We start from the raw sequence: 15,553 nt of genomic DNA on the forward strand, positions 1-15,553 counted from the left end.
CACAGCCTGAACTGGCAAATAAAATGCCTTCATAAAGCATGTTGTTCGTGATTTTACTTGAATTACAATTTTCATCCAAAGCACTTTGTCATGAATCACAAATTAAAAACATCATCACAGTAATTGGAAAGATCAAGCAGCATATGCTGAGATGACGCAGGGCAAACAGGGACAGGTAGAAGTCCTGATGACAATGGGGAGGCAACAGAGGCTCTGCAGCTTTCACAGGTCCCAGTGATTTAAGTCACACCCCTTTGCTCAATGCCATTTGGTTGAGCTGGAATGTAAGCCTTTTTGAGCAAAGTATGAGATGACTTATTAAAAGGAATCTATTGCCTCCCAGTATCTTCTCTACAGATCTAGACAGCTTCTTAATTTGTATTAAATTACATTATTAAGTGTATATGCAGTGCTTTACCCACCTGTTTCTCACAAACAAGTACCAAATGTCCTGTCCTGCTGGTGAAAGCTAAGACTGAACCTCTCCCAAGCAGAATGAACTCTGTGCTGCAAACGCAGAACAAGTTTTAAAACACAGTATTTACATCAAAATCAAGACACCTAACAATTTAAATAATTTTTGATTCAACAAATTTTCGTAAGTAAGGAGGGAAAAAAGAAGAGCTAATGAGGGTTCACACGTTGCCAGTCAGATGAAGTCTACCCTACCAGTATGGACGTGTGGAACCTGTGTTAGAAACAAGTCCTCTCAACTGGTACCCCTAAAGAGACACCATATTTAGAGTCATTTATACTCACAGACCTTTATTTGATTATCATGGTCATTCGATCAGTACCTCTTTGTATCTCCCTGGTGTAAAAATGCCTGTCAGAAAGTAGACAGCACATTAATTTTGCATTATTAAACATGTTCACCTGTGGTTTCTAGTCATGATCAATTTTATTTTCAGTCATGTTGGATTTTATTAGCAAATCTTTTTTCCTCATCAGCCAAGATAAAGATATTGTGCCATCAAGTGAAAGTCAACTTTCCAGAGAGAATTCCAGTTTTTCTTTGCATTTTCAAGGTTCACAGATAGCTAGAGAATGAAATAGTTCAGGAGAAGACCAAAGCATTCAGCCAAAGCATTTCATTGGACTTGAAATTTAGCTGTTGAATGCTTATGTTGTTGTTTACAAGTCTGATCAGTCCATAGTCATCATGGAATACCATGGCTATGAACTCTCACCAGGAAAAAGAAGGCTTGTAATGAAATCAGTGGAGGCACAGCTTCACCAGCTGCCTGAGCCCACAGAGAAGAATGGGAACACAAACCATCCACAGAAACGCATTCAAAAGAGTAATATTTCCATTATCACCAAAACTTATCTTCTATATTCCTGCTGTGAAATAGATTTTTGCATGAGCTGGAATTGTTCCCTACCACAGTCCCTGTTCCCCACGTCCCCAGCTGGCACACTGGAGCATGGACCACTTTCTGATCCTACAGATGATATCTTAGTTATAAGTAGCATTAATTAAAGAATCAGAGTCATGGTATGCAACAAGGCATCACTGATTACCCTGGTCTTGCATGGTCTGCTCAGAGCAAAACCTCACCTGAATAACCCAGGCTTCCAATACAACCTCTAAGAAGAAGCACATTAAAAAACCAGCAAGATGACAGGGTTTATGGGAACAGAGCAGACATTTCTCTGGATGTAGATATTTCCAAAAGGACTGTACTTAGAGAAAATAATAAGGAATGGCAAAAGAAAACCTGTTTAATCTACATACTAACTACCAGTCCTGCAAAGGCTTAGAGTGATGGTTCACTTCTATAAATGGGGCTTTTCAAATTGCTGCGTTCTGCCCCAAATCCTGCAGCCAGCCATTCCTGCTGGCAGGTTTCCAGCAGCCTCCAAGTAGAGAAGGGTCTGGATTTTACTACTGACTAGTCACCAGTTGAAGCTTGGGCCATATGAATGGGGCCCCTCTGACAGCCTTATTAACACAAATGATTTTTTTTCTGCATGCCTGGGTAAGCCATGGGCACATGCCTGCAAGATCAAAGCCTTGGTCATTAATAACTTGGGCAATCATTTCACCTAGAAGCCACACTCTGTCTACACAGAAATCTTTCCGGGAATCTGGTAAAAAGATTGATGAAAATTAAACATCTACTTAGTGAAGCTGAAGTAACCAATATATGATTAATACTTTCCAATTATATTTCAGTACAGTACATTGCTGAGTTTGTTATTACCTGCACTCTTAACACTCCATCTGCAGTGTTAAATCCATCTGTTGCTGAAAATATGACTATATCTTCAAGGGTTTCTGAATCATCGTGCTGGTACCTTTTAACATAATTATAATGAAGAGTGATATTCATTATCCAGCGGAAATTAGAAACCTATAAATATGAGGGGAGGGGAGCAAGGGAAGAGCTGAGGTCCTGCATTGCCCACTGTCTCAATTGATCATGTTGGCTGCTCCCACTTGAAATATTTCTCTGGGCTCTGGATTTAGCACCAGTAGTCCCACTGGTTTCACTGGTGTTTCACTAACACCTACCATGGGGAGCTGGTCCCTCAGCTTCATTCTGCCAGATGGAGGTGGGCAAAAGAAGTGGTTTCATGACTGGCATCCACATCAGGGTATGGAGACAGCGCAAACCTAGACTGTGCACCATGGCCAAAGCTTCTGGTGGAGCAGGACACCAAACCCTGGGAATTCCTCACCTGTACGAGGAGTAATGGTGTCCTTATCACATGGGTTGTTGCCAGCTGAGATGGCAAGAGAAAAGTTCCAGTCATTTCTACCTTTGAGAAGGATTTAAAGCAGAGGGTGCTATTTCTAAACACTCAGATATATTGTCCAAATAAATATATCATATTTTTAAACATATATCTTAGATATTTAAGAACCCCCTCTTTAATACAGCAGCAGCTGGTTTAAATGTGCCTCCAGGTAACAGAAGGGAAAGCTTATGCCACAGTCTTCCCTGAATTCTGCTCCCCTGCACCTCCTTCCCTCTGCCTTATTAGGATCCAACCTCCCAAAATCATGAGGCTCCTTTTTAAAACATTTTTTTTAAAAAATACAAATTTTCAGACACCATTACACAGTTATGGATAAGATATAGGCTTCACTTTTCCCCCCAAATCCCAAAGCAGTGGGTCTATTTTTGAGACTCTGGGTAATAATCAGCTGTGGAAAACTTTAAAGAAAGAACCCAAATAAATTAGCTGATTTTAAAAGCCTGCAAACAAAGATCCTTCACCTTGGCAAGTCCATGCAGACCAATGAAATTGGAGAGGAAGTTTATTAACTAGAAAAAACTTTCAGATCCTCATGGGAACATGAAGGAGTGGTTTAGGGTCCAGAGGGATCCTACCAGGATCCAACCCTTCCACCCACAAACCTACCTGCGTTTGGGCCTGGAAGAGGTTCTCTGATACTCAGCAGGTGTGTCTGTGCTTTTGGAATAGGAGGAATCTTCCTCCCCCTGCAGATTTAAAAGCTTGAAATGTGTGTCAGCTGATCCAAAGGCTCTGCCAGTCCTTATTTTAGAGTTTAATAGGACTGCCTGGAATCTAAGTGGCACAAGTAACCATTTCCAGTCCTCTGATGAAAAGCTTGTGCTTAAAAGGCTGTGGAGTTCCAACTTGCAAGACTAAATTTGGGTGAAAGAACACTCAAACTACCAAGTGAGACGTTTTCGTCCTGCCACCACGATCAAAGCAGTGAATAGAAAACCAGCTTAATGATATATTTCTTCACATCATACTGATGGTAAAACGCAGCCCATTCCATTGAGTAAAATCTCCCTTGGCCTCTAACTCCAGTGGGGACGAAAAACTTTCTAATCTGCCTGCTCCAGGAAGGTTTTATGCTCCTACAACCAGTATCCTCTGTGAGATAAAGAGGATAGTGCAGGGCCTTAGGAAACCACAAACTGTCCATGGGGCATAAGCTTACGAAGAACATTCTCTCTTTCTTAGGAGAAATTCCTGCCTGCTGGTATGAAAGATGGACAAAAAATAGAAGAAGGATGAGGCTATCTGTCTGTCCAAGGTTGTTGACTGAGAAGCAAAGCTGCTGTGCCTTCTCAACAATATAAGAGGACAGAGGTGCTTTCCCCTTTGACATTAAAACAAGGGCTAAGTGGGATGTTTTCCCACTGTGGTGGTTTTTGAGGCTCATAGAATCAAGCTTTCTCATATTTGAAAGAAATCCACAGGGTTAATAGCCAGAGGCACACAGCTAAAGTGTAAGTTTGAGAAAGACAAGAACAAGATGAACCAAAAAGAAAACACTGTAGATGAGTTGCAATATTTCCACAGAAAAGAAAATGGGCTCGGAGTTTTAAAAATATCCTTCAGGAAAAAAAAGCATAGCAATTAAAGCTACTGAGCTGACTGAAGAAGCTTCAGCATTGCTTTCCTCTTACTAAGCTTTTATTGCTTTCTTTGGAATATAATTGGTGATAATTTTCTACTTAGAGTCTGACACAAACCTTACAAGTTACCAGAGCTACTTGAAAAAAATTGGATAGGTTTAGCTTTATTTCTCTCCATAAACAATTTTCTATTAGAAGTAGTGAAGTCTCTTGCATGCTTCCAAGACTTCAACTGCCTATTATAATTTCCCAAATAATCCTTCCCTATGGTTGCATGTTCTTCACTACAAGTAACTCACTTCTTTTCTGCTCTCTTACTGTTCTGGACAAATGGTTCTTAGGGCAGAGTTTAACCATTTAGCAGAAGAATATAGTCTTAAGCATTATAAGCTTTACACAGCACACTCAAAATTCACCCTGCACAAATATTCATTTAATACTGGCAGGAATTTTGCTGATCCCCCTAACCTACCTGGGATTTTAATATTTGCTAAAATACTTAACAAAGATTGCATGCACACATACAAACCCCAGGTGGAATAAATTTGATGAATAATTCTCGTTTGTAGAGAAAATGCTTGCCTGGCTCTTTTCAAGGAATGTAAGCACCTTGAACAAGCTTTATGCTCTGACTTTAGCAGGGACTTACTTACTAAATGGTACAATACAAGAACATTTAAAACTATAGGAAGAAGTCAGGCAATAAATGTGTGGAACCAGCTGCAGGGCATATAATACAACAAAGGAATCGACAAACCTGGATTTTTCAAGCAATGTCATGGAAAGAATTCACCAAGGTAGAGAACACTTCATAGAGGGAACTTTCCTGTCAGATGGGTCGAAGTGCTGGCAGGAAACAGAAACACCAGTGTTGTGTACAGCTCACAATTTTCATTTTCAAGTGAATGAAATGAGATGTGAGGTTTGACTGGTTTGGCACAGAATCTGCAAATCTCTTACTCTGAAGAATCAGAAGTGAGCACACTCTGCCATAGGGAACACTCACCCAGGAGCTTGAGCAGGTCTTGGAAATCCATTGTCCATTATCAAAAAGGCTTACATGCTGGAAAGTAACGGTGTCCATTCAGGACAGATTTCAGTGAAACACCAAGAAAATCACTGATTTTGGCCCCCTTTTCAAGAATCATAGAGAAGATCTCAAGTATCTGCACTAATAGGGAACGTTGTTCTCTACCGTGAGGCTGCACAGTGTTCAACTCCCCCTGAAAACAGTGGGAAATGGGATTTGGAAGGTGATCCCAGACTTCTGCCTAGGCTTTAAATTCTACTTTTGTGCTCATTTGGTGTATTTAATGTAAAAATTTAGATTTCAATAAGCATCATTTGTTGTCATGCCTCATCTGTTTATGAAAGCAGAGCTTTTAAAACATGATAATAATTGCAAATGATGTCAAATGCTTTCCTTGTTTACCTGAAAGATGTAAAGAATAGCAGGACTTGTTTTGCTTTGTGGGTTTTTAGGCTGTAAAAATTAGCTTACCCACACTGTAAAAATTAGTAAGAGGGAAAAATAAATGTTAGATCTTTTCCCTATCACCTTATAAAGTGTAATTCAGCTCGACAGTTTCATATGTACACAGGAGAAGTGAGAGAAACAAAGCACTAACAGCACACGAGTTGATTGTCTGGAGACTGGGCCTCTGGAGAGTAGAGCTGATGCCTGGTGATGGTGCAAGTTTCTTTAACAACAGGTTGTGTAGTTCCAGGCTCCCTCTGGCTCATGTAACACAAGGAATCAGTCTTAAAGATGGCTGAAAAATATGGAGATCCAGCATATGGTATCTGACCACTGACTGATCCCACTCTGTCAGTACCAGCTCAACTCTCAGCTCATCAGTTCATAAAAATTCTATTTCGATGTTGTTTTTTTCCAGTGTCTTAATATTTCTGTTCATTTTCTATATTTGTTTAAGTGTTGCAAAGAAGCAAATTCAAGCAGCATACCTAAAGAAAAGAAGAAAAATAAAAAGTCAATTGCTCTTCCTGCTTTTGCTTTCACCTGTTTTAATACTGGTGAAAATCCAGAGCAACTCTGTTGATTTTAATCAAGTCATTCATGTAAAACAGGAACTGGACATAAGAAACATTGTGTTATTACAGATGAGCAGCTCCAGCGATCTCATTCCTGCACAATTTCCTATTACGCAATAATGTGCATGGCTTTCATAATATTATGAATGCTATGTCATTTAAAAAAAAAAGCGCCATACTTATTTGAGCATCAAAGATTAGAAAAATATCAGATAAAATGAATTTAAATGAGTCCTGAAGAATCTCTTCTCCAAAATGTCAGCTGTAGACAAGGCTGTAGAATAGATCCCTTTGCAAACACATTGACACAGAGATTTCTTAAAAATACAAGATCTGTCACAGATCATTGTAGCAGCCATTTGCTGCTTTTCTCTTATTACTCCTTTATTAATTCCAGCCCAAGGGAACCCTTTTCATCACACCAGGGGAGCAATAGCAGTGCATTGTCAGTTCTGTAGACAACTTACCCCTGACCCCCAAACATTTGTCATAGGATCATGGAATTTTTTAAGTTGGAAAAGGTCTTTAAGATCATCAAGTCCAGCCATGAACTCAGCACTGCCAAAGCCACCACTAGTCACTCCATTATTGAGCTGTACCAGGGACTGTCACCTCCCCAGGCTGCCACACCTGCTTGGCCCATCTGCAGTGGATTCCTTGATAATCCCACCAGCACTCGTTGGCTTGGTAGTTTTAGTGAGAGTATAATAATCACTTGGAAAAAACCCCATAAATAAAACGTCAACATAGGTGTTTCAGCAAGAACCATCTTCTCTTTAGCAAGCTTGAAGTTGATACTGCTCAGCAGGAGTGGCAGGTTGTCATCTATTGGTGGGATGGCAACAGAAACCATTACCTAACAGGAAACCAGTGTCTAATGCTTTGCCTTCCATCAAATACTATTAAAACCAATCCTTGCTTGCGTCTCTCATCGTGCTGGAAATAGGCAACTGCATCCTCAATGTTTTCAAACTTGAGGTTTTTGCCTCCTGTTATATAAATGCAGAAAGGAAGTTACCATGTGCTCTTTCTATCAACACAAATTACCAATAACATTTTCAGATTTAAGCAGAAGAGACACACGTCTTCTGTTCACCGTGTAAAGGCTGGATCCACTTAAAACCAACAGGAGCCTTTTCGTTCACTTCAGTGAACTTTAGATCACGTTCCAAAGAAGTGACATTATTATTTTTTCACCCTCAAATATACATTGGGCTGTTAGTAACCAGCCTGAAGTCTGAAGACTTTCACTGCAGAAATTTCAAAAGATGTGAAAATATTATGGGGTTTTTTTCAGAAGAACTTCTAATAATTTTTCTAGGATGCATGCAGAAGAATCAAACGCTGCTTTGGAAGATTATGAGGATAAGTTTTACAAGAGAAATAATGATTGTATTTTGTAGGCATTGTATTGCATCCCACAGTTCAGCTCACATCTGACACAACATACACTGCCTGCACTGTGATCCTTCATTGTTGGGAATGGATCACCAGGAACCGGACAGGATTCAGGTTATTGTCAGCAGCCTGTAGAGTACCATAGAATCATTAAGGTTGGAAAGGACCTCCAAGATCTTCAAGTCCAACCTTCAACCAAGTATCCCCACACCCACTAAACCATATCACAAAGTGTCACATCTCCTTTTTTAAACACTTCCAGGGATGGTGACTCCACCACTTGCCTGGGGAGCCTGTTTTCAGTGAAGAAATTTTTCTTAATATCCAACTCGAACCTTCCCTGGCACAACTTGAGGTCCTTTCCTCTTGTCCTATGTATTCTACAGAACAGGGCATGGGCGTTCTACAGTATATATACACCTGTATATAACAACTGCAGACAGATGATAAGGATTTACATTGCTCTCCACAAAGAGCTACACAGCAAAATACAAGGTGCCCAACCTTCTTGTATCCAATTTAAGAGGTTGATTTGGCGAAGGGAGGTTTTATAATGTTTACTTGATCCTGGAGGAACTATCCTGTTAGCACACCAATAAATTTTGAGTCAAATACCACAATACTTTCCTGTATCAAGGGAATTGTCATGGCAGCAGGTAAGGAAGAGTGACAGCTTTCTTCATGCAACCAGGCTGCTTGCTGTGTGCCAGGTCTGCATGAGCCTTGTGTCCTTCCAGACCAATATGTTAACCAGGAAATTTGACCTTTGGAGTAGAAACATAATTCAAAACCAGAAAGAAACAAAAAAATGTGTGCAAACAACCCTCAAACTGGTGAATTTAAAAACATATATCTTTTTTTCCTTTTTAATCACCTGTATTGTGAGTAGGAAAAGGAACTAGATTAGAGTAACAGTAAAGCACTGAACTATTCCCCTTCTCTCCCAACCCCAAACCTTCTCCAAGTACATTCTCATCTTAAATTTAAGCAGAACGTATATACTGTCATCAAAAATACACTTAAAAGAAATACTGCTGTGTGTAGTACTACCTTTGGAGTACTCTTAGCAGAACAGATTTTAAGGAAAGGATTTCTTCTTAGCAAAAGTTTCCGGGAAGATGTATGTGCATCTTGATGAAATATCCACTGGATTTGTGTTATCCCAACACCATAAAAATCATCATTTTGTAACAGCCTGACTACCCAGTCACATTCTTTAGGAGTACATAAGCAGGCTAAAAGACCTCGAGATCACAGTGCATCTTTCTGTTCTCACTATGGATGTTGAAATTCTCTTCACTCGTGGAAATGTTGCCAGATTTTTTTTGCAAAGTCATAAAAGAGTGCAGAGCTTCTTAAAATAAAAGCCACCAAAAGAAGTCCAGAAAAGTGCCTCATATTTACAGGTTCTACACATACAAGAGTCTCCAGAATCACACTTGAATTTTTCAGATCTTAAAGATTATTTGGGTATCTAAATTCCTTTTTTGCTTAGAGGAGCTGAATGTAAAAATACTTTGAAGGACGGGCCTTTAACAGTGTGTGAAAACTGTAACTTCAGTGATGCAGTTTGACAGAGCAGCAACACTGCAGGTACAAGTGAGAACAAGCCAGACCCACTGTCATTTACCTCCCAAAATTCCAGATATTTCAATACTTAAAAACCTGTGAACAATAAAGTGTCTTTAAACCCTTTTTTGTCAGAGGCCTTCTGCTTTTATCCTTCAGCAGTCTGAAGGTTTGACTATTGCTAAGCAAACTAAAGGACATCTCATTTGCAGTGAGGTAACTCCACAAGCAGAATTAGTGCCAACAGAGAAGGACCATGCCCAAGGTACATTTTTAAAAATCAGACTTCGAAGAACCACAACTCCACTGTCCCAAATGTACCTGCATTAACATGCATTCAAAAGCACCGTGAGCTCACACACTGAAGCAAGATCACATATAACCCTTCAAACCCATGTTCCATCCAACCTTGGGAGCTTCGGTCTTCACACTTCTTTTTTTTGAAAAATGGGCTGCAAGAGGAGAACTGCTCATGAACACATTATCAGTTGCTTGAAACTCAGCCTAGCAAAACAAGCAAAACAAACACTCCCTGAAAGATTAATGCAGCATTTGCTGACTGGCAAGCTTGCTTTGGATGTAGTACAGCAGTCCTGATTGCAGACAGCCTGGCTCCATGACTTCATAGACCTGTCTCTCGGCATGAGACATGTCAGGAGGCAGGTACCAATTCCCAGATCGTAGAGATCCTGCCGAGTGAAGGATGTCTTGGTTTGTGCACAGCTCTCCAAATGGGTGAACTATCCCTGTAGCAGGGGTTTAGCAATATGAAACATTATTTTTTACTTCAGTGTTTTTGCATCTTCAGCATCTTGAACCGTGGCAGTAAGTGCGCAAGGATAAGCTGATGAGCTTCTAAGCTGAAATAGAGACAAATGTAGCTTCATGTTGTGTTTGTAGTATCTCCCTTTATCGGGACATAAGTCCAAACATTTTCTGTTTACAAATAAGAAAGCCCAGGAATCTTTTGCATACATATTAGCAAGGGCATGGGAATTCCCAAAGGCGGGTGAGTGCACACGCGTGGGTGTGTGTATATATAGACATCAAGCAACTCTTAGATGCATCAACAAGTTACTGGGATAGTGCTAAAGAATTAACAGTTAAACACAACAATTATCTTCTAAGCTTTGCCTCAGACAGTCAATAATCTTGTCCCAACTGATGTGGCTGGCAAACTTCCCATTCAAAAGGGCAGGATTCTCCTTTAGCCTCTTGAACAACTGCACAAAGGGTGATACATAGGCTAGCAGAGATGCATAGAGCAACTTGATAATGAATTTCCCAGATTTTGGCATTTGTTTTTTATTAGATATGTCAGTTAAATGTAGAAAGACATGGCATGATTGAAAAGCCCCTGAAAACTTCAAAAGCCCAGTTTGCACCCATTCATCCAGCTTGGATTCTGAATGGAAAAGATGCATACACCCTCCACAGGGGAGACAACACACAGGGTGTTAAAAATCCACAAAAGTAACTCGTTTGTGTGCAAAACCGGCCATAGATACTTTTGATGAAGGCCCAGCTAGCAGACAAAAACCCTCCCCATTAGCAAGCTACCACTCCTCTACTTTTTAGAAATAAAATTAATTCAATTCAGATTTTTCAAATCAATCCCTTTTCCTTCTGCTTGATTTTTTCAGATTTTCAGGTAAATGCTCATCTTCCTCTACCACTATTTGACCTAAAGCAGCAAGAATGTCCCCAAAGCCATAATCCATGCGGGTAGACTGTACAGTAAACAAAGGCTGAGATGTTTCTGCCCTCCTCTGTCAGATGTGCCAAGCAATTCATGGAATTCCAGAGGCATTTGTCCAACGGGAGGAATACTTGACTCCAGCTTCCTGATCTGTACGTGAGGAACAAGTATTTCTATGATAGTCTCCAGTTCAGTAAGCCTGAAAGTAGAGGATTTATTACATACAGGATCAAGAAGCCTTTCCTTTGATCATTTATACAGTGATCTGTGAATGAATGCATTCAGAACCCAGCTCCAGCACACTCTGAAATATGCATGGACTCAGCCAAGAACAATATCCTGAATCCTCATTGGAGAGCAGATCCTCTGCTGGGGAATGGCACAAGGAAACCTGGTTGACTTCAGTGGGAAAACAATAGTTTACACAAGCTAAGAATGTTACGTTTTTGCACACTGAGATCTTTGTAAACAGTGCTTTAATACCCATCTGTAAGCCAGATAATAAACACTTCAGATAAATCACGGGGAGGTTTAGAGAGTCCTATGAGCTCTCTCAAGCTTTCAGTTGAAGAGTAGAGGCCAGAAGTCAACACTGATTACACCTCAGCAGCAACTAACCATGATAAATATCAAAGTCACACACTTTGGGTCCATTTCTTTAATCTCTCTGTTGTGTTTCTGAAGAGCTCTCTTAAGACCTCTGCATATTTTATTCTATGGTACTTACATACTTACACCCCATGCTCGAGTAGGGCTGGATACACCCACTGAGGCTTGAAACATCAGGTAGGACTATTTCTTTCTCCTGTAAATCGAACAGACAGTTTCACAGTGCCCACAGCCAGGTGTCCCCATGATCCAACCCTTCATTCAGCCATAGCTTGTCCCAGAACTAGGACAGTACCTGCAAGTTTTTGGCACTTTGAAAGGAATTGTTCATACAGCCGAACCACTTGTGGGTTTAAGTTGTAGGAAAGTCCCAGTCAATTAGAATTAGCCAAGGACATCAATGTTTGTTGAGGAGTTTTCTTTCACGTTTGGCTAAGGTGTGGTTCTGAAATGCTCTTCTCGTCATAGCTACCACAATTAACAGCTGAGGTTATTCAGAAGGACATAAAAATGAGGTAGCAGACAACTTCCAAGAGAGGTGAGCCTTTCAAAACCGCAGATGACACAAAAAGGCAAGGAAAATAATCACCTCCAACTCAGTATTAAAACACAGGAGGCGGCACTCCCTTAAAAAACAATTCTTCATTGATTCAACCTAACTTACTGGGCTTAAAATTTAAGTCACATTATCACTGAGCTCCCACCAGTAAGTTTCAGTCTCACACCATCTTCTTCCAAAAAATGGTCAGCCATTCACTGACAGTATACTTAACTTCTTAGTGACAATCAAACTTTTTGTTAAGATAAATGGTACAAACAAGCTGGTAAAGAAAAAACCCATCATTATTTTACCAGCCAAATCCTACAGTATTGACTCAGGAGGCACCTGAAATTTTGCTTACATAAGTACTGGAGGCTTGAGCTCATGTTAAAACAATCTCAACAACATTTTAAGTTTTAATAGAATAACTTTCATGTTATAACTTCATTCAATCATTTATGCAGCAATAATTTAAGACAGGAAATAAAGAGGAAAAAATTGCCTTTGTACAAGTTATTCTATTAAGGACTGGAATATTAATGTTATTGGATACATGAAACCCTGTGCAACCATGGAAACCATTGCACAGGATCCAGTCAGCCTCCAAAGCTGAGCTGTGGCCTATGGTTGCTATGAGAGGATATAGCACACACCCCTCAGCAGTTCTTGTTAGAAAGTTCTATTGTGCATTTGTCTACACTTCATCTCAGCATAAAGCTATTTGTGGAACAGAGGTTAAGGAGAGGGTTCTGAAATCTGAAAACATACCTTTCAGATTAATCTAGGAAATCAGATGCTGTTTTGCAACAGTTGGGGCTTATTTGTGACAATTTAACTGATGTCTTCCCTTGCTCTGAAAAGATAAAAAAGGGTATAATGAATTTGACTTGAAGAAGTTAGGGATTATTTTATATTCCTGGAACATATTAGTTTCCTTTCCAAACTCATCCTCAACCCACTCTTACTACAGACCACCTGGAGAAATTGGTGATAAAGAAACACTCCCCCTAGATTCTGCTCTTTTTAAAAAAAATTAAATTGCAAAATTTGAAGGAAAAATATAAACGGAAATCTTCTGAAACACAGTAAACTCAAAACTGTAGCTATCATTTAATCTATTATCTTTTCTAATTGCAAGAACAATTACACTAGGAACAATTGTATGGCAAATAAAAATGTCTCAACATACCATAAAAAAGCCTGAAAATCAAAGAGAAGTTTCCTGAAAGGTTTATGAACTCTCATTTGAGAGAATGACATCTGCTAGCAGGGTGGGTTGGGAAAAAAATTGCCTGTGAAAAACATGGAACTTACCTAAACCAACACTTGCACTTTTGTTTAGAATGAGTTATTAAGTCTTCAAAGGCAGTGATCTCTGCACCAGCTCCTCTGGCAACAGCTCTCCCCACACCAGTTTTCCACGCCCAATGCGCTATCCTCAAACCACCCCATCCCTCTTGGCATAAGAATGATCCCATATCCAAAGCATTCATTTTCCAATTTTCTGTGTCACTGTCTCATTTAAAACCTCTCTTCCTACCTTGCAGGACCCACTTTCTTTGGGAAGATCGAGCTGTAGTTCGGTCTCCGTATCGAACACCATCTGTCCCCTCTCTGTGCTGATGCCTGTTCCCCAAGAGAAATTTTGCTGTTTCTACATATGCAAGATGCACCAGAAATACCAGAATATCCAACTTGAGAAGACTGAGCAGAGCTTTGATCTTCTGAGCCCAGGTGCATCCTTTACTGTGGTTGAAGTGCTCAGTGGATGACAGGCTAACGCTTCGGTGTTAGCGTCTGGGAGTCAAGAAACAGAGCAGCCTTTCTGCTCAAGGAAGGCTTGGAATTGCTTCCAGCTTTACTGCTCTCAGAAGGAGTTTTATTCATATTTCATTTTAAAGTCTATAAAAAATTGACCCAGTTTCCTCCAAGCTGTTGCGGGTGCATCTTGCTCCGTGTCATTCGGCGGCCCGGTGGCCACTGTCGAGCAGCTCGCAGGTGTTGCAGGGTGTTAGATCAGTGTAGGTCAGCAGTTCACCTGACAAGCGTTCAACAGATGGAGATCACTCCCCTGGCACCCAGACAGGCTGAGGTCGCTCTGCACGGAGAGGAACACGCTCCAGAGAAGAAATACTCTACAATAAAATCAGAGGAGTCAGAAGCTGCTTACTTGCTTACCGTACACACAGCACCAAAAATGCTTATTCAGTTGTGGCAGTAACCAAAAATCACATAAAATTCATAAATTCTTAGCTTACATAGCAGATGGCAGAGCATCCTTCTTCCCTCACTTTTGTTTATTGGACAGTTATTTTGGAAGACTCCAGCTCTGTGCTCCAAGGACAGTGCAAGACTCATATGTCCTTCACAAGAGGCCGAAGTGGTCTAAATCTATTTTGCATCACTTATGTCAAGCCTGGTTCACAGAGAGTGGTGCCACATTCATGGAGGATGTCACGTCTCCCTGGAAAGTGTTCTCTAAAATTCCTCAGTGCCTCCTTCTTCATGTATGACTTTTCCAAGTGTGATCCTGATGCCTGCATCCTACTCCTGCATCACACTCTGCTCTTATCAAGTGAAACCAATGGTGCTTAAATGCTTTCATAAAAATACTTTTGGAAAAGCCTACATGAGAATTACCAGGTAAATGCTCAGCTCCTGATTTACAAAGGGTAGCAAACCCCGCACCTTGGACACTTGCCTTTAACTTACAAAATATTCTTAGGAAAAGCAGAAGTTGCGAATGTGCAGAAGGCAGCAGGGAGAATGTCAAGTTTGGTACCCTGGCTCTAACATCAGTACAATCATGACCCTGTTTTGGGCACATCACTGTTGTCATCTCCAAGGATCCAGATTAAAGGGCTGCCAGGAATTATGAATCCAGCCATCCATGATTGGTTTATCAGATCTGTTAGCTTTGGGATAATAAACACCATAATCCTCACTTTAAGCCAAACACAAAATCAGTCAGGTATCTCATGGATTGTAAGGATCAGCAAGGATCCCTCTGCTCTTTCAGGATCAGCATTATTTCAGAGACAGCTCAGCTGAAGCTTCTGTTTGCAGCACGTTTGCAGCTATAGCCTTAAGATTTCAGAGTGTGAATTACTGTGGTGACATGCTGAAGCAGAGAGAAATGGCAATGACCTGCAAGATACTGTTTGTAAGTGTGTTAACCCATTCATACCCACAGACATGAGCATTTCTCATGGCTAAAAGCAAACTGTACTAGGTATCCTGCTTTAAGCAAGTCTCTGGAATTTTGGCCCATTGACATATGCAAGGAAAAATACTTTGAAGTCATAAAAATCAGAGACATAAAATTTAAACCAAGGGCTA

At 40.4% G+C, this 15,553-nt stretch overlaps 1 long non-coding RNA gene across 2 annotated transcripts; it reads right to left on the reverse strand.

Annotated features, from left to right (window-relative positions):
- Positions 1-763: 763 nt before the first annotated feature.
- LOC116791294 lies at positions 764-14,239 on the reverse strand. 2 transcript variants are annotated; one of them, XR_004358680.1, is made up of 5 exons: positions 13,755-14,239; positions 12,983-13,067; positions 11,792-11,869; positions 2,208-6,311; positions 764-826 (listed from the first exon to the last, which is right to left on the reverse strand). It is a non-coding gene; the product is annotated as an uncharacterized LOC116791294 (long non-coding RNA). The 2 variants fall into 2 exon arrangements; XR_004358679.1 differs by lacking the exon at positions 764-826 and having other exon boundaries at positions 1,531-6,311.
- Positions 14,240-15,553: the final 1,314 nt, after the last annotated feature.

This window comes from Chiroxiphia lanceolata, chromosome 9, assembly GCF_009829145.1.
Source record: "Chiroxiphia lanceolata isolate bChiLan1 chromosome 9, bChiLan1.pri, whole genome shotgun sequence".
In the NCBI taxonomy this organism is placed as follows: Eukaryota; Metazoa; Chordata; class Aves; order Passeriformes; family Pipridae; genus Chiroxiphia; species Chiroxiphia lanceolata.